The 27,022-nt window shown below is 38.7% G+C and overlaps 1 protein-coding gene and 1 pseudogene across 2 annotated transcripts in view; both read right to left on the bottom strand.

The window, feature by feature from the left end:
- LOC309840354 (olfactory receptor 4C6-like) overlaps positions 1–27,022 on the bottom strand; it is a gene marked incomplete at both ends in the record, with an annotated part of 147,524 nt that overhangs the window by 96,428 nt on the left and 24,074 nt on the right. The window lies entirely within an intron of this gene.
- On the bottom strand, positions 82–26,623 carry LOC309841275 (olfactory receptor 4A47-like; annotated as a pseudogene). Its single transcript has 2 exons — positions 26,386–26,623; positions 82–795 (listed from the first exon to the last, which is right to left on the bottom strand). The product of its transcript is annotated as an olfactory receptor 4A47-like (transcript).

Genomic DNA, 27,022 nt, shown 5'->3' with positions numbered 1-27,022 from the left:
CAGAATCATTTGAGGAATACTTCTGCATTCTCATAAAATGGACCCAATGTAAAGGGATTCTTCTTGTGGTAGATAATATACTTATCTACTAAAAGATATAACATTTCTACTCCAGAACTTCTGCATAGCATTTGTCATCTCAGAATTTCTCAGAGTGTAGATCAGTGGGTTCAGCATGGGGGTTATGACTATAAAAAACACACTCAGTGACTTGTCAATGGGGAAAGTCTTAGCGGGTCATACATACGTGAAAATGCATGGAACAAAGTTTAAGACCACCACAGTGATGTGAGAACCACAGTGATGCGAGAACCACAGGTCTGGAGGGCTTTCTGTCTCCCTTCTGAACTAAGATGCTTTATAGCGTACAAGATAAAACCACAAGAGAGGAGCAAGAATATAAACACAATAGTGCAGATCACCCCTCCATTGGCCACCACTAATAGGCCAATGATATATGTGTCAATACAGATGAGTTCCAGTAAGGGAAACATTTCACAGATGAAATGATCAATGACATTGGGACCACAGAATGGGAACCCATAAACAGTGCTAATCTGAATCAGTGAATGCAGAAAACCTTCAGCCCAGGACCCTACCAGCAGCACAACACACATCCATTGCCTCATGATCACCAAATAATGCAAGGGCTTACAAATGGCCACATAATAGTCATGGGCCATCACTAGCAGAAGAAAGACCTCTGAGCCACCCAAAAAGTGCTCTGTAAATATCTGAGTCATACAAGATTGGAAGGATATGGTATTTTCTGAAAACAACAAATCTGAAATCAATCTGGGGCAAATGCAGGAGGAATAAGTGACATCCATAAAAGACAACTTAGCAAGAAACAAGTACATAGGTGAGCCCAGGGTCTTACTGACTGCTATAGTCACCACAATGAGCATGTTGCCCACCACAGTCAAAATATAGAAGAGCAAGAACATAACAAAAAGGACCATCTGTTCCTTTGAATCCTGGGTGAGGCCCAAGAGGATAAAGTAAGTTACATTGTTTCTTGGGTCCATATAGTCTGGATGGGAGTGACTTCTTGTATTAGAACCAGGTGATCTACAAGACAGGCAAGAAAGCCTCTAAATGCATGATAAGGTTAATCTTTTATTGATTCATTCAATTAAAAGATTGGGTAAAGGATTGTGGCAGGAGTACCTATTTGTGTCACACACAATGTGATTTCCAAGTTGAACAAGTCATGTTTTTTTCACTCAGTGATAGTATACATAGTAATATTCAAAGAAATAAGTGCCAATATAAAGGTAGTCACACAATGCAAAGGTCAGTGGTAAGAATATATCAACCAAACAGCAATCAAAGAACGTTTCACAGAGGAAGCACTCCTTCCTGAGATTTAAAGGAGAAGTAGAAGGACAAGAGGGCAAGGGATTCCATGCAAGGGTTCACAGTTTATAAGTCACAAAAGTGAAATACTTGACACCCATTTAGGGTAACTGACACATTATAAGTGAGTGGAACAAATTAGGAATAGAAAGTTACTGCCCTGGATTGTTTCTTCCCTCACTGAGACTTCTTTCTTAGGGTCTTTCGTTGGATATGCCCTCTTTCTTTGACCAGTAAATGTGGAACCTTTCCAATGTTGGGTCTCTCCTTTAATTTTTAAACTTCATATAAGCAGCATCTCCAACTATGAACATCTCCAATTGGATATTAATTCAGAAATTATAAAACTAAATTTCTAATTTTCAGCAACCACTGTAGATGTTTACTGTCTGACTAAATGGTATGACCTTCCAAATCATTTCCCAGACAAGAAATATCACCGTGCCTTTCATGCCTTTCTTGCTCTCATATCCCATATTGATACCTTTAACAAATCTTATTAGCCCCATTTGAAATAGATCACAAAGTGGTTATTTCCCTTCCCTCCCCACTTCTGGCCCACTACACTAGACATCTACATTCTCTCTTCCCTTTCATTCTAGCCTCGACCAATTTTTTTTTTTTCCTAACATAGCCCAAGTGATCCTGTTTAAATGTGATAGTGATCTGATCAGCCCACTGCTCTCAACATCTGCAGTGGATTCTACTCACTCACTCACTCACAATTTAATGAATCACATTTCATATTTACAGTAACAGAAACTGTAATCCCCATTCCATAGTTGAACAGATTCTGAACATCTATTTTTCCCAAGTTCACCCATTTTGAAGTGGCAAAACTAGAATTAGAACCCAATTGTGCTTTATCTCAAAGTGATCTAACTTTTACATAATTAAGGTACTCACACAATGGCAAAGCCTTGTTTCCACTTTACTGTTAGTCTTACCTTAGGAAGACAAGTCCACAATCTGAAGGTACAGGAGCAAGCGAATCAGGCTGTGCACCTAAACGAACAACTTCGCTAGCAACCAATGCTGTTTACTTCCTCTTTGGGCGTTCCGCTTAGTCTTACGAGGCAATATTAACCTGGCAACTAGCCAGGCGCCATCATTTAATGGCCGAGGCCACCCTGGCCAGGGGCCTGCCTCCGACATCTCCCCCTTTTTTCTTTTATGACAGGGATCGTGCCTGTCTTAGGTTGTCAGTGGCGGGGAATATCCTTACCCGTCATCAGACAGCAGATATCAATGATCTGCGTCCTGTCTTAGGTTGGTATATTTCCCCCACCAATCTTACCCGTCATTGACTACCGATCCAGCATTCTTAGCCACACTTGGGGGGATGTTCCAGCCTCGATGGCTAACAAGGCCTGCACCATGGCTTGCTGTTGCCTATGTTGCTGTCGCCTCCAAATTTGCAGTTTCCTTACTAGCAGAATCAGGCCACTACGAGGATTGTCATCAGACCAATTATGATAGCCCATTGTTTCGTAAAGGTTAACACATCTTGCAATGTTTTGATTATCTCTGGGAGGGTTGCAAGCTCACCTCTGGTGTTATTTATCCTTGTTATGCCTAGTAGCAGGTGCTGAGTATAGTTTTGGAATTCTGCGGACTAATTCCCCTGCAAGTTTTGGGAGAGCTGTCGGAGACATTCTGTAAGTCACTCATATTAGTATAGGCTATGGGAGTTACACAAATTGTCGGGAAGGGTACTATACATCCCAGTCCCAATAGGGTCCCCCATATGTCCACTTGTTCTTGAACCAAATCCACTCTCTGGTTGACTATCAGGATTCCTGCTTGCAGATGTGCATTGATCTGAGTCTGTGTTTGAAGGGCAGCCGCCATTCCTTCTGCAAGGGTGTTCACAGCTTCCGCAGTGGGTATAGTTGCAGCAAGCGAGACTGCTGCTGCCGTGGCAGCTACTGTCACAACGGCGGCTGTGATACCCAAATCTCTCTTCTTTCTGGATAGCACCACCGGTAACTTGTCCTCTGGAATGGAAACTGGGATAGGAACATGGGTAGGGATATGCATAATCACAGCCAGCTTGAAGGCCATGACATTCCAGCACTGGGAAAGATAGCAATTCTTAGTGCAATTCAACATATCATTCAGCTCGCTAGCATTTGTTATGAGGGAAAGGAACGGTGGAGAGACCCATATGGGAGTGGGCTGATAAGTAATATTATTGGGACAAGACACATTAACTGTTGTCTCAAAGGTACTAGAGTCATTTTGCTTATAAGAACAGTTGAGGGATTTGCCACCATTTAACATGGACACTGCTGAGATATCAGTACATGCTCCTAGCAAGTTACAGACCTGCCATGCATCAAAGGGAGAGGAGGGAATATGAGAGAAGAGTTAGTCACAGGTAAAGGATATAGCCATGCTTTAACCACTGCTCACAGCTCTCTGGCTTGAGTCTGCCACAGGAGGTGTAGCATCCCCAGAGTTATCATCAGCATCTTCAGCATCATGACTGGTGTTCAGAGGCAAGGCTGCATGCACCAGCCGCTCTGGGATCCAAATTGGAGCCTCCTTTTCCTGTGGAAAAACACATACAGACCCCCTACTCCATACTAACACTGGATCTGGTCCATTCCACTTTCCTGTGAGGATGTCCCTCCAAAGTACTAAAGGCTTAGGGGAAGCAGCAGCATCACTTGCATGTCTGTCTGCAGCTGATTTACCCGTTTTGTGCAACGTTAAAAAATTCAAAATAAAGAGAATGGTGTTGAGCTTATCTTTAGGGGACCTGAAGGTGTCCCCTATTCCCCCTTTTTGTTTATGAAGCGCATTTTTTATTGTAAGATGCGCGCGCTCCACAACACCCTGTCTTTGTGGGTTATAGGGTATTCCATGTATCAAGTGAATGTCAAGTTTTTGTAGGAAGGATTTAAAGGGTTGTGAGGTGTAGCCTGGACCATTATCTGTCTTTAATTGGCGTGGCTTTCCCCATGCCGCGAAAGCCTGTAGGCATTGGGCGATAACATCTCTGGATTTTTCCCCCATATGCATTGAGGCGAAAATTATTCCAAAGCAGGTATCTACAGGGACATAAACATATCTTAACTTTCCAAATTCTGAAACATGTGTGACATCCATATGCCATATATGATTAGGTAACAAACCCTTAGGATTAACCCCCAAGGATGGCAGCGCAGGTAGTAAGATCATGCAATTTCTGCAGGAGACTATTATGTCCTGTGCCTGTGCTTTTGTTATGTTAAATTTGAGGCGAAGAGTTAAAGCATCCTGTTTCTTCAAATCCTCCCCTAAGTGGTCCCATTGAGATATGTTTAGCAAGCCTTCATCTAGGAACCATGGAGCCGCCTTTTCCACTGTATTCAAAAAGGCCCGAGCAGTTTTTGCTTTTAGTGGAGTTCCACTGGCTTTCAGCAGGTCTTCTAAAGACCCTTCCAACTGCACTTTAGATACTTCAGATCCCATTATGAACACACAGACAACAGACGCGGACATTAGACTCACTGCTAAATTCCGCTCTAAGGCCGCCCCGCTTCTTATTGCAGACTTGTAAAATCCCGGCTCTAAGGCCGCCCCGCTTCTTATTGCGGACTCGCTAAATCCCGGCTCTAAGGCCGCCCCGCTTCTTATTGCAGACTTGTACAAGATTCCCACCACTTTGATCGTGGTCCCTTCCCCGCTTACCTGCAGTTTCAATAAGAAAATCCTGGCTCTATGGCCGCCCCGCTTCTTGTTGCGGTCTTGTACAAGTTTCCCACCACCTTTGTCGTGGTTTTACCCCGCTTACCTGCGGAATTCTCCCTTGCAAGGTTTTTCTATTTTTATTCCCCGCTTTACCACGGAATTCCCACTTTTGAACGTGGCTAATGTCCCCGCTTACCTGCGGACCTTTACTCCCCACTTTCCTGCGGATTACCTTGCAAGATTCCTTTATTTAGTTCCCAGGTGCCGGCGCCATTTATCGCCCTTGCCCCACAAGGACGACAAGAACCCTGGTTCGGATGCATCTTCTCTCTCTTTATTTCTGCAAGTCTACATACTTATATACACTTACATGACCAATCAGCGAGCAGGTTACAGGAGCAAGCGAATCAGGCTGTGCACCTAAACAAACAACTTCACTAGCAATCAATGCTGTTTACTTCCTCTTTGGGCGTTCCGCTTAGTCTCACGAGGCAATCCTAACCTGGCAACTAGCCAGGCGCCATCTTTTAATGGCTGAGGCCGCCCTGGCCAGGGGCCTGCCTCCGACAAATAAGCTTAAACAAGGACCCAAAATTCTTCTACACTGAAAAACTGCACAGTGTTGTTGAAAGATCTTCTAGAAATCACAAATAAAAGGGAGGAAAGACATTCATGAATTTATATGGTTCATGGTGCTAAGTTGTAGTGTTAGCTAAAGCAATCTAAAGATTCAAAGAAATTCCTACTAAAATAAAAAAGAAGTGTTTTTGCAGAAATAGAAAAATCTATCCTAAAATTCAGGTGGAAACTCAAGGCATGCCAAGCAGCCAAATAACCCTGGGGTAACAAACAATTGGAGGACTTCCTGGTTCTAAAACTAACTACAAAGGTACAGGCATCAAAACTCAGTGATACTGGCATAAAGGTAGACACAACAATAGACTAAAATACAGATCCTAGGAATAAACCAATGCCTTTGCATCCAAATGATTTTCACAGGTGACAGAGCATTCATTGGGAAAGGACAGATGATTCCAAAAATAGTACTGTGAAACTGGATATCCACATGCAAAAGAATGAAGTTCAACCCTTAATCACATATACCATACACAAAAATTGAATCAAAATGGATCAGAAACCTAAACTACCACCTAGAACTATGAAACTCTTAGAAGAAAACTTCATAACTTTGGATTTGGTAATGATTTCTTGGGTAGAATACCAAAACCACAAACGAGAAAAGAAAAAAACACATGAATTACACTTTATCACATTTAAGAACTTTTGTACATCAAACACACTATCAACAGAAAGAAAAGCCATCTCACAAATGAGATAAGATATCTTAAATTTATTTATTTGATAATCTGATGGTATCCAAAACACATAACAAACACACCTCTCAAAAACACACATTAAAAAAAAAAAAAGCACTGATTAAAAATGAGCAAAGGACTTCAATAGGCATTTCTCCACAGATATGTGATACCATATAAGCACATGAAAAGATGCTCAAAGTCACTAATCATTAAGGAAATGCATTCAAAACCATAATGCAGTACTACTTCACAACCAGCAGGAGAGCTATGACCACAAAATGAAAAAATTATAACACATGTAAGAGACTGGAGAGATCAAAATGACTCTCCATTGCTGGTGGGAATGCACAATGATTAGGCTGCAATGGAAAATGCTATGGTACTTCCTAAAAAGATAAGAAAAAAAATATCATATGATCCACAATTCCACTTTGGGCTATATACACAAAATAATGGACATCACAGTCTCAAATAGGTATTTCAATACCCATTTTCATGGCAGTATTATTCATGATGACCAGAAAGAAGAAGAAGCCAAAGTGTGTACTAAGTGTGATAAATTTATGAACAGAATGAGGTGTATGCACACAGAGGATTATTATTCATTCTTAAAAATGAAGGAAATTCACGTTAAGACATTAATATCCTGCAATTCACTCTGCCAAGTGAAACAGACAGTCACAAAAAGACAAATATTGTATGATTCCATAAACACAGGTACTTAAAGTAGCCAAATTCATAAGAAATAAGAAAACAGAATGGTGGCTGCCTAAGGCCCAGAGAGAGGAAATGGAGAGTTAATGTTTAATGAATGTGGAATTTCAGTTTGGGAAAATGAAAAGCTCTGGAGGTGGGTGGTGCTGGTACTTTCACTACAAATGTCAATTTAATTAATTAACCATCATGATGGTGTAAATTGACTCAATGTCACAGAACTAAGTTCTTACAAATGATTAAGACCCTTAAGTTGGAGTACCTGGTATGGCAGAATAGTAGGAGGACACTAAATTCACTTCATCCATGGAACATAGCCATATAACCTTCAAATCATTCTGAATGCCCAAGAAATTGACCTGAGGACTGATAGAAGAAATTATACACAGCTGAAGGGAGAGAAGAAGCCTTTTAAAAAAGGCAGGAAGTGTGAAGACATGATTCATGCAGAAAAGGATTCCAGGTGCTGCGGAGGGGAGGGAGTGCTGGTTGCAGGGAATGGTGAGAGAAAGCAGAGCACACAGGAATACATACAAGAACTCTTCCCCAAAACCACTGGTAAGGAAAATGAGAGTGGCTGATTTTGGTAAGTTTTTGCAACCATTGGGCCTCAAACACTGGAGTTTCAGAGGTCCCTGGGCTTGGCTAGGACAGGGATCTGAGTATGTTGGCCAACTCCTAAAGAAGAGGCAGGTACGTAACCAGGCCGGACAGCACAATCTGAGGATCATATACAGGACATGGGGAGACACTATTTTTACTTTTTAGTGCACATCTCTGAGAGGTTGCATTGCTTTTCTGGGGACAAACGACTCTGTAGGCTCAATTTCCTTACTCCACCCATCAGCAAAGGCACAGAGACACCTGCTAGATGTGGCTACACTGGACACTGGCTATTTAGCCTGCATTTCTCCAAGTCCCATGCCCATGCATTCTGTCAGGATTGCCCTTCTGGATCAAACCTGCAAGAGTCCCAGCACACTGACACCATCCTCCAGAAGACAAGTGAAGTTTCCCACCACTCCAGGTTCTAAAAGTTTAGAGTTTCAAAAGATGGGAAAGCTTGGCTGAGCTAGAGACGAAGGTGAATTGTGCTCCCCAAGCAGGCAAGCAACCCAGAGACAGAGTGAAATTGGAGATCTAGAAAACACTGGGACACATGAGGGAAAATTTTTTGTTCTTCTTAATGTGCTTTTGTGAGATCAGCAAGTATGGACTACCCTCTCTGGGGACAAAGAGCTTGCTAGTGCCATTTCCCTCCCCCACCTCTCAGCATTGACCAGCTTCAGTAAACAGCACATTGCCAGCACTGACTGCCTAAACTGCTTACACCAAGTCTCCCTCTTCTGGACTTGCCACTAATACTTTTCCGGGATAAGTGTACCTAAGGACTAGTGCAGCGGGTCCCTTCCCCATAAGACCACCAAAAACCCCTGCATTCACCATGCCTACTGACCACAGAGTTATTCAAAGCTTCACTTATAGTGAAAATATAATCAGGTCTCCTTTAACAAGCAGACCAGATCTTATCTAGTTAAAACTCGCCACACTCTGAACAAGGACCAAAGAGTCTCCTTGGCAGGCAAATAGAACCTTTACATACAATTGACCTGGGAAACAGAGCAGCCAAAACACAGTAGCAGAGTACATGCAGCACACATCAAAAATACTTCCTGAAGCACTAGACCCTGGCCGTTATTTGACCTCTTCTACTTAAAGCCATTACTCTCAGGAACAGGAAACACAACAGACTTTCCTAACACAGAGAAGAAACAGAGACCTACTCAAAATGCCAAGATGGGGAAATTCATCCCAAAAGAATGAACAAGAAATGTCACAGCCAGAGATCTAATCAAAACAGATATAAGTAATAGGCCTGATGCAGACTTTAAAGCAATAATCATAAGGATACTAGCTGGGCTTGGAGAAAAGCATAGAAGACATCAGGGAGACCTTTACACCAAATATAAGAATGCTAATTAACCATCAGGCAGAAATGAAAAATGCAGTAACTGAGAATCACAACTGATTGCATATAATGGCCACAAGAATGGAAGAAACAGAGACATGAATAAATGATATAGAAGACAGAATTATGGAAGATAACAAAACAATAAAGGAAAGAAAAAGAAAAATGTTTGGATCATGAGCATGGTCAAGGAATTCAGACTCCATCAACCATAGCATTCATATCATATGAGTCCCAGAAGAAGAAGAGAAAGAAAGGTAACAGATTGTTTATTTGAGAAGATTGTAGCTGAAAATTTCTAGCGAAATTTCTAGCTGAAAATTTCTGAAAAATCTAGGGACAGAAACAGGCAGCCAAAGTCAGAAGACATAGAGAACCTCCATCTAAACAAAAGCAAGCCAATACCAAGATATTGCAGGTAAATTTGCAAAGTATTGAGATAAAGAATAATCCTAAAAGCAATAAGACAAAAGAAGGCCCTAACTGATAATTGGAGAGGCACTAAGTTAACAGCAGTGCTCTCCACAGAAACTTGGCAAGACAGAAGAGAGGAAAATACTATATTCACCATGCTGACTGGGGAAAATCTGCATCCATGAATACTCTATCCAGCAAGGTAATCATTCAAAACAGAAGAAGAGATAAAGAGTTTCCCAGACAAACACCAAAGCAGTTAATGACCACTAAACCAGCATGTGAGAAAGATTAAAGGAGACAATTTGACTGGGAGATAAAGAACAAAAGAGACAAAAACTAGAGAAAGGAAGAAATTCCATAAACAATGACAAAATAAGATATAAAATAGCATAATACATATCTATCAAAAATTACTCTGAATGTAAATGGATTAATGCTCCAAACAAAAGACATAGGCATCACCATACACAAAGATAAACTCAAAATGGATAAAAGACCTCAACGTGAGACAGGAATCCATCAGAATCCTAGAGGAGAATATAGGCAGTAACTTCTTCAATATCAGCCACAGCAACTTCTTTCAAGATATGTCTCCAAAGGCAAAGGAAACAAAAGCGAAAATGAACTTTTGGGACTTCATCAAAATCAAAAGCTTCTGCACAGCAAAGGAAACAGACAACAAAACAAAGAGGAAACTCATGGAATGGGAGAAGATATTTGCAAATGACAGTACAGACAAAAGGTTAATATCCAGGATCTATAAAAAACTCCTCAAACTCAACACACACAAAACAGACAATCATATCAAAAAATGGGCAGAAGATATGAACAGACACTTCTCCAATGAAGACATACAAATTGCTATCAGACACATGAAAAAATGTTCATCATCACTAGCCATAAGGGAGATTCAAATGAAAACCACATTGAGATACCACCTTACACCAGTTAGAATGGCCCAAATTAGCAAGACAGGAAGCAACATGTGTTGGAGGGGATGAGGAGAAAGGGGAACCCTCTTAAACTGTTGGTGGAAATGCAATTTGGTGCAGCCACTTTGGAAAACATCGTGGAGATTCCTCAAGAAATTAAAAATAGAGCTTCCCTATGACCCTGCAATTGCACTACTGGGTATTTACCCCAAAGATACAGATGTAGTGAAACGAAGGGCCAATTGTATCCCAATGTTTATAGCAGCAATGGCCATGGTCGCCAATCTGTGGAAAGAACTAAGATGCCTTTCAGCAGACGAATGGATAAGGAAAATGTCATCCATATACATTATGGAGTATTATGTCTCCATCATAAAGGATGAATACCCAACTTTTGTAGCAACATGGACGAGACTGGAAGACATTATGCTGAGAGAAATAAGTCAAGCAGAGGGAGTCAATTATCATCTGGTTTCATTTATTTGTGGAGCATAAAACATAGCATGGAGGACAAGGGGAGTTAGAGAGAAGGGAGTTGAGGGAAATTGGAAAGGGAGATGAATCATGAGAGACTATGGACTCTGAAAAACAATCTGAGAGTTTGGTAGGGGCGGGGGGTGGGAGGTTGGGGGAACCAGGTGGTAGGTATTGAAGAGGGCATGGATTGCATGGAGAACTGGGTGTGGTGCCAAAACAATGATACTGTTATGCTGAAAATAAATTTTAAAAAATTAAAAAAAACATAAGGTGTCAGATGGATTAAAAACAAAACAAAACTAAACAAACAAACAAACAAACAAACAAAAAACCCATAAGACCCATATATGTACTGTTTACAAGAGACTCATCTTAGACCTAAAGACACCTCTAGATTCAATGTAAAGAGGCAGAGAGTTCACACAAATACATGCGAATGGACATCAAAAGAAAGTTGTAGTAGCTATCTTTATATCAGACAAATAGATTTTAAACCAAAGACTGTAACAAGAAAACAATGACACTACACAATACTAAAGGGTTGTATTCAACAAGAAGATGTAATGATTCTAAGTATTTATGCCTCCAACTTAGGAACAGCCACATAGGTAAACCAATTAATAATAAAATTAAAGAAACCCATTGATGATAATACAGTAATAGCAGGGGACTTTAACATCCTATTCAAGGAAAGGACAGATCATCTAAGCAGAAGATCAACAACGAAACAAAGGGGCCTTGAATGACACACTGCACCAGATGGATATCACAGATATATTCAGATGGAATTGAAACAGATGGAATTCTTTTCAAGTGCATATGGATCATTCTCCGGAATAAATCACATACTGGGTCAAAAAGGGCCTCAACTGATACAATAAGACTGAGGTAATACAATGCGTATTTTCAGACCACAATGCTAGGAGACTAGATATCAACCACAAGAAGAAATTTGGAAAGACCACAAATACATGGAGGTCAAAGAGGATCCTACTGAAGAACAAATAGGACAACTAGGAAATTAAAGAAGAATTAAACAAATACATGGAAGCAAATGAAACTGAAAACACCACAATTCAAAACCTTTGGGATGCAGCAAAGATGGTCCTAACAGAAAAGTATGTAGCAATACAGGCCTTCTACAAGGAGCAAAAGAAGTCTCAAATACACAACATAACCTTACAGCTGAAAGAGATAGAAACAACAGCAAATAAAGCTTAAATCCAGCAGGAGAAGAGAAATAATAAAGATTAGAGGAGAAATCAATGAAACAGAAATTAAAAAACAAATAAACAAACAAAACAGAACAGTGTTTGCTAAAGCCCAAAGAGAAGGATTGTGAAATCAATGTCTAATGAATGTGTAATTTCACTTTGGGAAGATGAAAAAGCTCTGGTGACAGATAGCATTGGTGTCTGCATTACAAATGTCAAATAACTTACTTAATCATCATATCAATGTGAATTGACTCAATGCCACTGAAACTATGCAGACACAAATGATTAAAACTTCAATTTTTGTTATTTTTATTTTACTACAAGTTAAAATCTACATTTAAAAACTAAGTTGAGGGACACGTAGGTGACTCAGTGGGTTAAGCCTGAGCCTTTGGCTCAGGAAATGATCCTAGTGTCCTGGAATCGAGCCCCATATGGGGCTCTCTGCTCAGCGGGGGCCCTACTTCTCCCTCTCTCTCTACCTGCCTCTCTGCCTACTTGTGATCTCTGTCTGGTTTAATAAATAAATAAATAAAATATTTTTAAAAATAGGGTGCCTGGTTGGCTCAGTGGGTTAAGCCACCGCCTTTGGCTCAGGTCATGATCTCAGGGTCCTGAGATCGAGTCCCGCATTGGACTCTCTTCTCGGCAGGGAGCCTGCTTCCTCCTCTCTCTCTCTGCCTGCCTCTCTGCCTACTTGTGATCTCTCTCTGTCAAGTAAATAAATAAAATCTTTAAAAATATATATTTAAAAAAATAAAAAATAAAAAGAAATACTAAGTTGAGTTATTAATAGGTGCAAGCTGTCAGCATAAACTACAGCACAATGGCTACAGTATATCACATATCACTGACTTTAAACATACACCTGTATATAAAGTAGGTATGCCATCTAACAACAAAACTGGTAAATTAAAATCTCCAGATCTTTGTCTTGAAAATCTGCTTTATACAAAAACTCTAACTAATACTCCCAGCACACTGAACTTTGACCATCAACTGGATAATACATAAACTAAAATAGGATATTTGCATAATGGTAAATGATTTATTCCCTGTATCTTTCCTCAAAGTGTCCATATATCAAAATAAACATACTTTGGACAAATAGTGATCCTGGGCCTCTGTACCAATTATCTTCTTTTCTATATTCTATTTTATATACAAATTTATTTTATAGAGTGCTAGATATCTCTCAAAGTTACCTTTTCTACCCCAGAACTTCCTCATGGCATTTTCACCTACAAATTTCTGAGTGTGCAGGTTTAATTTTAATTAGGGAATTACAAAGCTATACAACACAGTCACACCTTGATCAGTGGAGAATGTGGTGATTGGGTGCAAATATACAAATATTCAGGATGCAATATTAGAGCCACCACACTGACATGAGAGACACAGGTGGACACAGCTTTGTGTTTCCCCTCCAAACTACAGGTCCTCCATGAGCATATGATAACCAACTAGGAAACAATCAAGAGGAAAATTTTCACAGGCAGATGAACCCACTTTTGACAGCAACAGAGACACCAAGGGTATGAATGCTCATGCAGATGAGTTTCAGCCAAAGATTGATGTCATGCACAAATGGTCTATGACAGTGGAGCCACACACAGGTAGCCACACTGTGAAGAGGACCTGAATGGTTGCAAGGACAAAGCCTCTAGTACATGTCATCTGAAAGAGGAAGCCATATCCCTGCCACTCTTTATGATTTCATTGTACAGGGGTTTGCAGATGCCTACATGGATGCTCAGCAAAGACTTCAGTCACACACTTCCTGAAAGAGATGGTTTTTCTTACAACAAAGGTGCCAAACAGCATTTTAAGGGTCATGGATGAGGAACAGCAGATATCTAGAAGGGATGAGTTACATAGGCAGAAAATGGAAGCAGTACTCAAGGTCATGAAAGATGACTTGTAGAATGAAAAGACCCACTCATGGATAACAGTTCTTATTACTAGAAAGCTTTCTAAATTAGGGGTGTTTGGGTAGCTCAGTCAGTTAAACATCTGTCTTTAGCTCAATCGTGAAGCCCACGTGAGGTCAGCATGGCCTCAGGTCCTGCAGGTTCACAGAAGGATCTGGGGTGTCTGAGTGTCACAGAGCTTGCAGGTTTTATAATGGGGAAGCTGGCTACAGAGACAGAGCCGAGGAGTGAGCTCTCATCTTGGGGTTACCTTGAACCAGTCACAGGCTCGGTGAGCTCAGAGCACGGCCGGAGGCCAGGGTGACGGGAGTAATTGGGTGCTATTCTCTGAGGGCACACTGATGAGTGGGGCACCGAACTCTGGGCCAGAGACTGGGAGGCTTCCATTTTCATTCTGATCCTCTCAACATCTACAGAAAGCATTCAGGGAACAAAAGCTCCTGAAAGCAAACCTGAGCAGATTACTCAGCCTGGCCCCTGGTAAGGGCAGTGCAATTCTGCCTGGGACAAAGACAAATACAAAGACTTGAGAATCACTACAACAGGACCCTCCCCTGGAAGATCAACAAGCCAGGACCAAGTTCACCTACCAAGGATTGCAGGTTCAATACCAATGAGAGCAGCAGAATTCCAGAGGAGGAGAAAGCAAAGCACGGAACTCATGGCTTTTAGGAACTCATGATTCTTTAGTCTTGCAAATAATTTAATGCTTTTTCTATTTTTTTTCGTCTGCTGCTAATTTTTTTTAACTTTACCCTTTTTTTTTAACGTTTTTTAACTAGTTATCTAATATGTATATATATGTGTGTGTGTGTGTATATATATATGTATTTTCTTTTTTATACTTTTTCTTTATTTGTTTTCTTTTTTTAATTGTTTCTTTTTTTTTTTTTTCTGAACCTCTTTTTATCCCCATTCTCCGCCCCACCCCCCACGATTTGGGATCTCTTCTGATTTGGTTAAAGTGTATTTTCCTGGGGTCTTTGCCACCCTTTTAGTATTTTACTTGCTTCTTCATATGCTCTTATCTAGACAAAATGACAAGGTGGAAAAATTCATCACAAAAAAAAGAACAAGAGACAGTACTGAAGGCTAGGGACCTAATCAGTACAGACATTGGTACTATGTCAGATCTAGAGTTCAGAATGACAATTCTCAAGGTTCTTGTCAGGCTCAAAAAAGGCATGGAAGATATTCTAGCAACCCTCTCGGGAGATATAAAAGCCCTTTCTGGAGAAATAAAAGAACTAAAATCTAACCAAGTTGAAATTTTAAAAGCTATTAATGAGGTGCAATAAAAAATGGAGGCTCTCACTGCTAGGATAAATGAAGCAGAAGAAAGAATGAGAGATATAGAAGACCAAATGACAGAGAATAAAGAAGTTATGCAAAAGAGGGACAAACAGCTACTGGACCACAAGGGTAGAATTCAAGAAATAAATGACACCATAAGATGAATCAACATTGGAATAATTGGGATTCCAGAAGAAGAAGAAAGAGAGAGAGGAGCAGAAGGTATATTGGAGAGAATTATTGGAGAGAATTTCCCTAATATGGCAAAGGGAACAGGCATCAAAATCCAGGAGGTGCAGAGAACCCCCCCTCAAAATCAACAAGAATAGGTCCACACCCCGTCACCTAATAGTAAAATTTACAAGTCTTAGCAACAAAGAGAAAATCCTGAAAGCAGCCTGGGAAAAGAACTTTGTAACATACAATGGTAAAAATATTAGATTGGCAGCAAACTTATCCACAGAGACTTGGCAGGCCGGAAAGAACTGGCATGATGTATTCAGAGCACTAAATGAGAAAAACATGCAGCCAAGAATACTATATCCAGCTAGGATATCATTGAAAATAGAAGGAGAGATAAAAAGCTTCCAGGACTAACAAAAACTGAAAGAATTTGCAGTCACCAAAAGAGCTCTACAGGAAATATTGAAAGAGGTCCTCTAAGCAAAGACAGAGCCTAAAAATAGATCAGAAAAGAACAGAAACATTATACAGTAATAGTCACCTTACAGGCAATACAATGGCACTAAATTCATATCTCTCAAGAGTTACCCTGATTGTTAATGGGCTAAATGCCCCAATCAAAAGACAAAGGGTATCAGAATGGATAAAAAAACAAAACCCATCTATATGTTGCCTACAAAAAACTCATTTCAGACGCGAAGACACCTCCAGATTTAAAGTGAGGGGGTGGAGGGGCGCGTCGGTGGCTCAGTAAGTTAAGCCTCTGTCTTCGGCTCAGGTCATGATCCCAGGGTCCTGGGATCAAGCACTGCCTTGTGCTCTCTGCTCAGCAGGAAGTCTGCTTCCCTTCCTCTCTCTCTGCCTTCCTCTCTCTCTCCCTGCCTCTTGGCCTACTTGTTATCTTTCTCTGTCAAATTAATAAATAAATAATTTAAAAAATATAAAATAAAAAAAAAATAAAGTGAGTGGGTGGAAAACAATTTACAACGCTAATGGACATCAGAAGAAAGCAGGGGTGACAATCCTTATATCAGATCAATTAGATTTTAAGCCAAAGACTATAGTAAGAGATGAGGGAGGACACTCTATCATACCCAAAGGATATGTCCAACAAGAAGATCTAACAATTTTAAATATCTATGCCCTAACATGAGAGCAGTCAACTATATAAACCAATTAATAACAATATCAAAGAAAAACATCAACAATAATACAATAATAGTAGGGGACTTTGCACTCCCCTCACTGAAATGGACAGATCATCCAAGCAAAAGATCAAGGAAATAAAGGCCTTCAATGGCAGACTGGACCAGATGCACATCACAAATATATTCAGAGCATTTCATCCCAAAGCAACAGAATACACAGTCTTCTCTAGTGCACATGGAACATTCTGCAGAATTGATCACATCCTCAGTCCTAAATCAGGTCTCAACTGGTATCAAAAGATTGGGATCATTCCCTTCATATTTTCAGACCACAATAATCTGAAGCTAGAACTCAATTACAAGAGGAAATTTGGAAAGAACCCAAACACATGGAGACTAAACGACATTCTTTTAAAGAATGAATAGGTCAACCTGGAAATTAAAGAATTGAAAAAATTCATGGAAGAAAAGGATAATGAAAACACAATGGTTCAAAATCTGTGGAACACAGCAAATATTGAAATATTTTCCTGAGAGGAAAATATATAGTGGTACAAGCCTTTCTCAAGAAACAAGAAAGGTCTCAAGTACACAACCTAACCCTACACCTAAGGAGCTGGAGAAAGAACAAGAAAGAAATCCTAAACCCAGCAGAAGAATAGAAATCACAAAGATTAGAGCAGAAATCAATGAAATAGAAACCCAAAAAACAATAGAACAAATCAACGAAAATAGGAGCTGATTCTTTGAAAGAATTAATAAGATTGATAAACCCCTGGCCAGACTTATCAAAAAGAAAAGAGAAAGGACCCAATTAAATAAAATCATGAATGAAAGAGGAGAGATCACAACTAACACCAAATAAATACAAACATTTATAAGAACATACTATGAGCAACTCTAGGCTAAAAAGTTTGACAATCTGGAAGAAATGGATGCATTCCAAGAGGCATATAAACTACCACAACTGAACCAGGAAGAAATAGAAAACCTGAACTGACCCATATCAAATAAGGAGATTGAAACAGTCATCAAAAATCTCCAAACAAATAAAAGCCCAGGGCAGACGGCTTCCCAGGGGAATTCTACCAAACATTTAAAAAAGAACTAATTCCTCTTCTCCTGAAACTGTTCCAAAAAATAGAAATGGAAGGAAAACTTTCAAACTCATTTTATGAGGCCAGCATCACCTTGATCCCCAAACCAGACAAGAATCCCATCAAAAAAGAGAGCTATATACGAATATCCTTGATGAACACCAATATGAAAATTCTCACCAAAATACTAACCAATAGGATTCAACAATACATTGAAAGGATTATTCACCACGACCAAGTGGGATTTATTCCAGGGCTGCAAGGTTGGTTCAACATCCACAAATCAAGCAATGTGATACAACACATTAATAAAAGAAAGAACAAGAACCATATGATACTCTCAATAGATGCTGAAAAAGCATTTAACAAAGTATAGCATCCCTTCCTGATCAAACTCTTCAAAGTGTAGGGATAGAGGGCACATACCTCAATATCATCAAAGCCATCTATGAAAAACCTACTGCAAATATCATTCTCAATGGAGAAAAACTGAAATCTTTTCCGCTAAGGTCAGGAACACGGTAGGGATGTCCATTATTATTACTGCTATTCAACATAGTACTAGAAGTCCTAGCCTCAGCAATCAGACAACAAAAGGAAATTAAAGGCATCCAAATCGGCAAAAAAGAAGTCAAACTATCACTCTTCACAGGTGATATGATACTATATATGGAAAACCCAAAAGACTCCACTCCAAAACTGCAAGAACTTGTACAGGAATTCAGTAAAGTGTCAGGATATAAAATCAATGCACATAAATCAGTTGCATTTCTCTACACCAACAAGACAGAAGAAAGAGAAATTAAGGAGTCAATCCCATTTACAATTGCACCCAAAACCATAAGATACCTAGGAATAAACCTAACCAAAGAGGCTACGAATCTGTACTCAGAAAACTATAAAGTACTCATGAAAGAAATTGAGGAAGACACAAAGAAATGGAAAAATGTTCCATGCTCTTGGATAAGAAGAACAAATATTGTGAAAATGTCTATGCTACCTAAAGCAATCTACACATCTAATGCAATTCCTATCAAAATACCATCCTTTTTTTTTTTTTCAAAGAAATGGAACAAATAATCCTAAAATTTATACGGAACCGGAAAAGACCTCGAATAGCCAAAGGAATATTGAAAAAGAAAACCAAAGTTGTTGGCATCACAATTCCGGATTTCAAGCTCTATTAGAAAGCTGTCATCATCAAGACAGCATGGTACTGGCACAAAAACAGACACATAGATCAATGGAACAGAATAGACCCTCAACTCTATGGTCAACTAATCTTCGACAAAGCAGGAAAGAATGTCCAATGGAAAAAAGACAGCCTCTTCAATAAACTGTGTTGGGAAAATTGGACAGCCACATGCAGAAAAATGAAGTTGGACCATTTCCTTACACCACACATGAAAATAGACACAAAATGGATGAAGGACCTCAGAGTGAGAAAGGAATCCATCTAAATCCTTGAGGAGAACACAGACAGCAACCTCTTCGACCTCAGCCGCAGCAACTTCTTCCTAGGAACATAGCCAAAGGCAAGGGAAGCAAGGGCAAAAAATGAACTATTGGGATTTCATCAAGATCAAAGCTTTTGCACAGCAAAGGAAACAGTTAACAAAAACCAAAAGACAACTGACAGAATGGGAAAAGATATTTGCAAACGACATATCAGAAAAAGGGCTAGTGTCCAAAATCTATAAAGAGCTTAGCAAACTCAACACCCAAAGAACAAATAATCCAATCAAGAAATGGGCAGAAGACATGAAAGACATTTCTGCAAAGAAGACATCCAGATGGCCAACAGACACATGAAAAAGTGCTCCACACCACTCGGCATCAGGGAAATACACGAAGGGAAAATCAGGGAAATGTGGTTTTGATAAACCACAATGAGATATCACCTCACACCAGCCAGAACAGCTAAAATTAACAAGTCAGGAAATGACAGATACTGGCGAGGATGCAGAGAAATGGGAACCCTCCTACACTGTTGGTGTAGGAGAACAGCATGGAGGTTCCTCAAAATGTTTAAATAGAGCTACCTTATGACCCAGCAATTGCACTACTGGGTATTTACCCTAAAGATATGGACGTAGTGATCCAAAGGGGCACATGCACCCGAATGTTTATAGCAGCAATGTCTACAATAGCCAAACTATGGAAAGAACCTATATGTCCATCAACAGATGAATGGATAAAGAAGGTGTGGTATATATACACAATGGAATACTATGCAGCCATCAAAGGAAATGTAATCTCACCTTTTGCGACGACGTGGATGGAACTAAAGGGTGTCATGCTTAGAGAAATAAGTCAAGCAGAGAAAGACAACTATTATATGATCTCCCTGATATGAAGAAGTGGAGATGCAGCATGGGGTTAAAGGGGGTAGGAGAAGAATAAATGAAACAAGATGGGATTGGGAGGGAGACAAACCATAAGTGACTCTTAATCTCACAAAACAAACTGAGGGTTGCTGGGGGGAAGGGGGTTGGTACAGGGGGTGAGGTTATGGACATTGGGGAGGGTATGTGCTATGGTGAGTGCTTTGAAGTGTGTATACCTGGCGATTCACAGACCTGTACCCCTGGGGATAAAAATATATTATATGTTTATAAAAAATAAAAAAATTTTAAAAAAGAATATTTTGGTATAAGTGAAGTGGGAAAATCTTTATTATCTTTATTTATCTCTATTATCTTTTTAAAATCTTTATTATATTGTTATCATTATAACAATCCAAAACAAAATTTAACATTAAATTTAAGAACACTTTTTGCATGCCAAAAGGATTCTACAAACTATACAAAAGTTACAAGTACATCACAAGCCAGAAAGACAATTGTTGCATACACAACAATAAAGGGATCCTTTCCTCAGAATCTAATCAATCATAAAAATCACTATGGAAAAGATCAATGACTGATGAAATATGTAAAAGCATTTATAGGTGATTCACAGAAAAACGAAAATAAATCCTATTAAAGATAAACTCAATAATCTGAAAAAGGTTACATATTAATCAGATTATTTACTGTCATGAATATTTATCAGGTATGGATTGTTGAGAATGTGGACACAAATACTCTCATAGACTATGAGAAGCAGTTTAGCTAGTAATACAATCTCAAGCATGATAGCTTGATAATAACTATGAATACTCACATTTAACTTTCTGATCATTGTTTCAAATACATACATCAACAATTCCACTCCTAAAAACTCATACTTGCACATGTTCACAAACATATACTTATTGCAAAAAAAATTTTGTAGGAAAAGGTTAGTAAAAACATGACCAGAAATGAATATATTTACTATAGTAAATGCTTATAAATGAGTAATATGGAGTACAAGAAAAACTAAAAGATCTTATGAACATGTATGGAATATCTTCAAAATGTTGTAAGAGATTTCACTTATATGTGGAATTAAAAAAAAAAAAAAACAATGAAAGAAGCAAAACCCAGAAATGTACTCATACATACAGAGAATAAACTGGTCATCGCCAGAACGGAGGGGAATGAAGGGACAGGCAAAAATAGGTGAAGGGGATGAAAGGCACAAAGTTTCAGTGATAAAATAAATATGTTGCAAGAATGAAAAGGACAGCATAGGAAACACAATCAAAAACAACACAGCAACTTTGTATGGTAACACATCAAAGCTACACTTATCACGATAAGCATCTCTTAATGTACAGGATTGCTGACTCACTATGCTATATTCCTGAAACTACTGTAATGTTGTATGATAACTATACTTCAGTTAAAAAATTGGAAATAAGCAAAACTATGCCAACTTAAAGGTTTATGTTTACAAAAGAAGCTGTTATAGGTAGTAAAATTAAGTAAACTTTCTAATTAATTTGTTCTCACTTCACTGATGGCATGACCTACATATATAAAGGGCTCAGTTTTCACAGGGATTTTTAGTCCATTGCTATGTGAAAAGGAGGTAGGTGCATGGGCTCACTCATCTTGTGCCCAATTATAGTGGAAAATATTTCAACCTTTCCCTGTTGAGTATGATGTTAGCTACTGATATGCCATATATGGCCTTTATATGTTGAGGTAAATTCTTTCTATACCCAATTTGCTAAGATTTTTTTTTTTTAAATTTCACTCTCTAAATTATTTTTATTTTACATTTTAGTATGTTTATAGAGCGTCTAATTTCTTGTGCTACTGGCAAAAGTATGTAGAGTTTAAATTATTTTTGAAGCTTCTTTCAAAGTTTAAATTTATTCTTAAGATTAATAAAACATTTTATTTTGCCTTAATTTGACTCCTCTGTGGACTCTATTTCTTTATGTAAATTGAGGTTTCCTTTTTATTTCTTCTTTTCTTTTATTTCCTTATTTAAGTTTTTTATTTAAATTCTAGTTAGTTAACATAAAGTGTAGTATTAGTTTCAGGAGTAGAATTTCATGATTTATCACTTACATATAATAGCCAGTGCTCATCACAAGAAATGCCCACCTTAACACGCATCCTAATACTTAACACTCATCACCCAACTAACCCATCCTCCACCCTCCTCCCCTCCCCAACTCTTTGTTCTCTGTAGTTAAGAGTTTCTTGTGGTTTGCCTGCCTCTCTTACTTTTCCCCTTCCCCTATGTTCACATGCTTTGTTTCTTAAAATCCACATATGAGTGGAATCATATGGTATTTATCTTTCTCTGACTGACTTATTTTTTTTTTTAGATTTTATTTATTTATTTGACAGAGAGAGATTACAAGTAGGCAGAGAGGCAGGCAGAGATAGAGAGGAGGAAGCAGGCTCCCTGCTGAGCAGAGAGCCCGATGCGGGACTCGATCCCAGGACCCTGAGATCATGACCTGAGCCACCCAGGCGCCCCTCTGACTGACTTATTTCCCTTAGAATAATGCACTCTAGATCTAACCACCTCACTGCAAATGGCAAGATTTCACTCTTTTGGGTGGTTGTGTAATATTTCATTGTGTGTGTGTGTGTGTGTGTGTGTGTGTGTGTGTGTGTGTCTGTGTATGTATATGTACACACACCATATCTATTTTACCCACTCATTAATCAATGAATGTTTGTGTTCTTTCCATAATTTGGCTATTGTTGATAATGCTGCTATAAACATCAGGATGGATGTGTGCCTTCAAGTCAATGTTTTTGTGTCCTTTGGGTAAACACTTAGTAGAGCAATTGCTGTATTGTAAGATAGTTCCATTTCAAGTTTCCAAGGAGACTTCGTACTGTTTCCCAGAGTGACTGCATCACTTTGCATTCCACCAACACTGTAAGAGGGTTCCTTTTCTCCCATCCTCACCAACACCTGTTGTTTCTTGTGTTGTTCATTTTAGCCATTTTGACAGGTGTGAGGTGCCTTCTCATCATGGTTTTGATTTGTATTTCCCTAATGATGAGTGATGTTGAGCACCTTTTCCTATGTCTATTCGCCATCTGGATGTCTTCTCACCATTTCTTCACTGGATTCTTTTGTATGTGCTCAATCTGATAACTTCTTATTGATTTTCAACACTAACACTTTATCAGATATGTCACATACAAATATCATTTCCCATTCCAGAGGTTACCTTTTAAATTGTTTCCTTAGCTTACAGATGTTTTTTGGTGAGGTCCTAAAAGTCCATTTTTGCTTTTGCTTCTTTTGCCTCTTGAGACATGTCTAGTAAGAAGTTACTATATCAGAGGCCAAGAATGATGAGCCATGGTCATTGCTGACCATGTTTCCCTCTGGGATCTTGATGGATTCCTGCCTTACATTTAGGTCTTTCATCCATTTTGAGTTTATTGTTGTGTATGGTATAAGAAAGTTTCATTCTTCTGCACGTAGCTGTCTAATTTTCCTAACAACATTTGTTGAAGAGACTGTCTTTTTTCCTTTGAATATACTTCCCTGTTTTGTCCAAGATTAGTTGACCATAGCATTGAGGTCCATTTCTGGGTTCTCTATTCTGTTTCATTGATCTTCTTGTCTGTTTTTATGCAGGCACCAAACTGTCTTGATGATTACAGCTTTGTAATGCAGCTTGAAGTCTGGAATTGTGATGCCTCTAGTTTTGGTTTTCTTTTTCAACATTACTTTGGCATTTTGGGGTATGAACCCACTGTTGACACCAACAAAGAGACCAAGAGAATGAGTGTCCATGCAGATAAGTTTCAGCCAAAGATTTATGTCATGCGCAAATGGTCTATGACAGTGGAGCCACACACAGACAGCCACCTGAATGGTTGCAAGGGCAAAGCCTCTAGCACATGCCAACTGAAAGAGGAAGCCTTATTGCCATCAATTGTGATGATTTCATAGTACAGAGGTTTGCACATAGCCACAAGGATGCTCAGCAAAGACTTCAGACACACTTGCTGAAAGAAATGGTTTTCCTTAAAGCAAAAGTGCAAAGCAATATTTCAGGGGCCATGGATGGAGAACAGCAGATACCTGGAATTCATTACTCACATGGGCAGAAAATGGAAGCAGTACCCAAGGTCAGGAAAGATGACTTGTTGAATGAAAAGTCCTACTCATGGATAGCAGTTCTCAATACTAGAAAGCGGTAAACTCTTCCTAAATTAATCTTCTTAAATGGAATCTTCTTAAAATAATACGGTCTTGTATCTGAACCATTTTAAACTTATTTTTAAGTTATTTTTACTTAAACTTACTTTAATTTGTCAATTTATTTTTTCCCATTTTTTTTTTTAATTTCTTTTCAGTGTTCCAGAATTCATTGTTTATGCACCACTCCTGGTGCTCCATGCAATACATGCCCTCCAATAATGTTAAACTTATTTATTTTATTTCAATCTAAAGTCGTTTTTTATCTTAAACTTCTCTTTGAAAATAAACATAAAAGCATAGACATAAATCTGAATAAAAAATAAGGTATATATAAATGTTTTACATATGAAAGAAATTTTATTGTGTACCAACTGGGACAGGAATAGAGATCAATGAAACAGAATTAAATCTTAAATGGGACCCAAGTGTATATGGAGATTTATATATAATAGGACTTCAAGTCAATAGCTAAAAGAAAATTATGAAACTTTAAAAAACACTGCAATTTAGAAAACCAACTTAAAAAATCCATACCTCTTTAATGCCTTTAAAAAAATAAATTCTAGATGGATCAAAAGTTTTAATGTAAGATATACAAGCTCAACAAAGCTTTAAAATTAAGAGCTAAAAAAGCAATTGAAGAATATTTTGGTATGAATGAAATGGGGAAGTCTTTTTAAGGAAGTTATATATAGTATCAATATGGAAAAGATCAACAATTACACAAAATAGAGAAAAAGAAATAGATGATTTATTAAACACATGAAAAGATACCCAAACTCAATAATATGAGAAAGATTGCAATTTTTCTGGTTGCCTTATACCATGAGCATGTATCTGCGAGTGGTTGTTGAGAATATGGACAGAAGTACTTTCACAGACTGAGCAGCAGGGTAGCTATTAGTACAATCTTAAGGACAACAGTTTGGCAATAACTATGAAATTCAACATTTAGCTATCTGACCATTGACTCAAATACATTCCTAACAAGTCCTCTTCTAAGAACTCATATTTGCACATATTCACAAACACACAATTATAAAATTCTTCATTACTGAAAAAAGTAATAACATGAACAGGAATGGAGATATTTATTTTATTTATAAGTGAGTAACATGGAGTATAAGAAAAATGAAGAGATGTATATGGACTAGTATGGCATATCTTCAAGACGTTACAAAAGATTTCACTTTTATGTGGCATTTGATCAACACACCAAAACAAACAAAAAACAAAAACAGACTCATAAATACAGAGAACAATCTGCCTGCTGCCAGGGGGAAGGGAGTGGAGGGATCAGGGAAATAGGTGAAGGGGCTGAAAGGTACAATAATGGGGAATAAAATAACTCACAAGAATGAAAAGTACAGCCTAGGGGCGCCTGGGTGGCTCAGTGGGTTAAGCCGCTGCCTTCGGCTCAGGTCATGATCTCAGAGTCCTGGGATCGAGTCCCGCATTGGGCTCTCTGCTCGGCGGCGGAGAGCCTGCTTCCCTCTCTCTCTCTCTCTGCCTGCCTCTCCATCTACTTGTGATTTCTCTGTCAAATAAATAAATAAAAAAAATCTTAAAAAAAAAAAAAAAAGTACAGCCTAAGGGGTATAACCAATAATATTGTAGGGACTTTGGCTGGTAACAGATGGTAACAGATAGAAGCTACACTTTTCATGATCAGCATTTTGTAATGTATTTTTTGGTTTATTGTGTCCCAGGCTTCTTTAAGAACAAAGTGATGAGTGATGCAGGTATTTAAAAAAGAGCATCCTTGAACTTTGACTTCCCTCCAAATAATCCCCCCAAATCCTTTTGTGTTCCCAAATCCTTTATCAGTGAATGAAGAACTTGATCCCAAAATCCTGGGACAAAACCCAGGTATCTGTTCCTTAGCAACCCCCTCTCCTCTGTCCCCCACCCCCATTCTGGGGAAGGACCAGCACCTCACCAAGTAATGCAAGGGCTTGCAGATGGCCACATAGTGGTCATAGGCCATTGCCAGCACAAGAAAAACCTTTGATCCACCAAAAAAGTGTCCTGTTAATAGCTGAGTCATACAAGATTGGAAGGATATTGTATTTTCTGCAAACAGCAAGTCTGACATCAATCTAGGAGAAATAGAAGATGAATAAATGACATCCATAAATGATAAGCTAGCAAGAAAAAAGTACATAGGTGAGTCGAGGGACTTACTGACAGTTACAGTCACCACAATGAGCAGGTTTCCCACCACAGTCAAAATATAGAAGACAAGAACATAACAAAAAGGATCTTCTGTTTCTTTGGATCCTGGGTGAGGCCCAAGAGCACAAAGTAAGTCATACTGCTATTTGGTGCCATCTAGTCTGCATTAGGAACTGACTTCTCATATTAGAAGCAAGTGATCTACAAAACAAGGGGGAAAACTTTTAAATGCATTATAAGATTACTCTTTTATTGACTCATTCAATGAAAAGATTGTGGCAGGAGTACCTGTTTATGTCACATGTGTCACAGACATTGTGATTTCCAAGTTGAATAAGCCATGGTTTCCAACACTCAGTGATAGCATACATAATAATCACCAATATAATATGTGATACTATACAAATAGTAGCACAGTGTGAAGGTCACTAGCAAACAGCAGTCAGAGAAGGCTTCCCAGAGGAAGCAATGCTTTAACTGAGTTGCAAAGGAAAACTGAAAAGACAAGAAAATAAGGCAAGGGAATTCCATGCAAAGATACGCAGTTTATAAAGT

This window comes from Mustela nivalis, assembly GCF_964662115.1.
Source record: "Mustela nivalis genome assembly, chromosome: 9".
Lineage (NCBI taxonomy): Eukaryota > Metazoa > Chordata > Mammalia > Carnivora > Mustelidae > Mustela > Mustela nivalis.
Note: the sequence above shows the minus strand (reverse complement) of the source record. Positions and strands in the feature narration are given on the sequence as shown.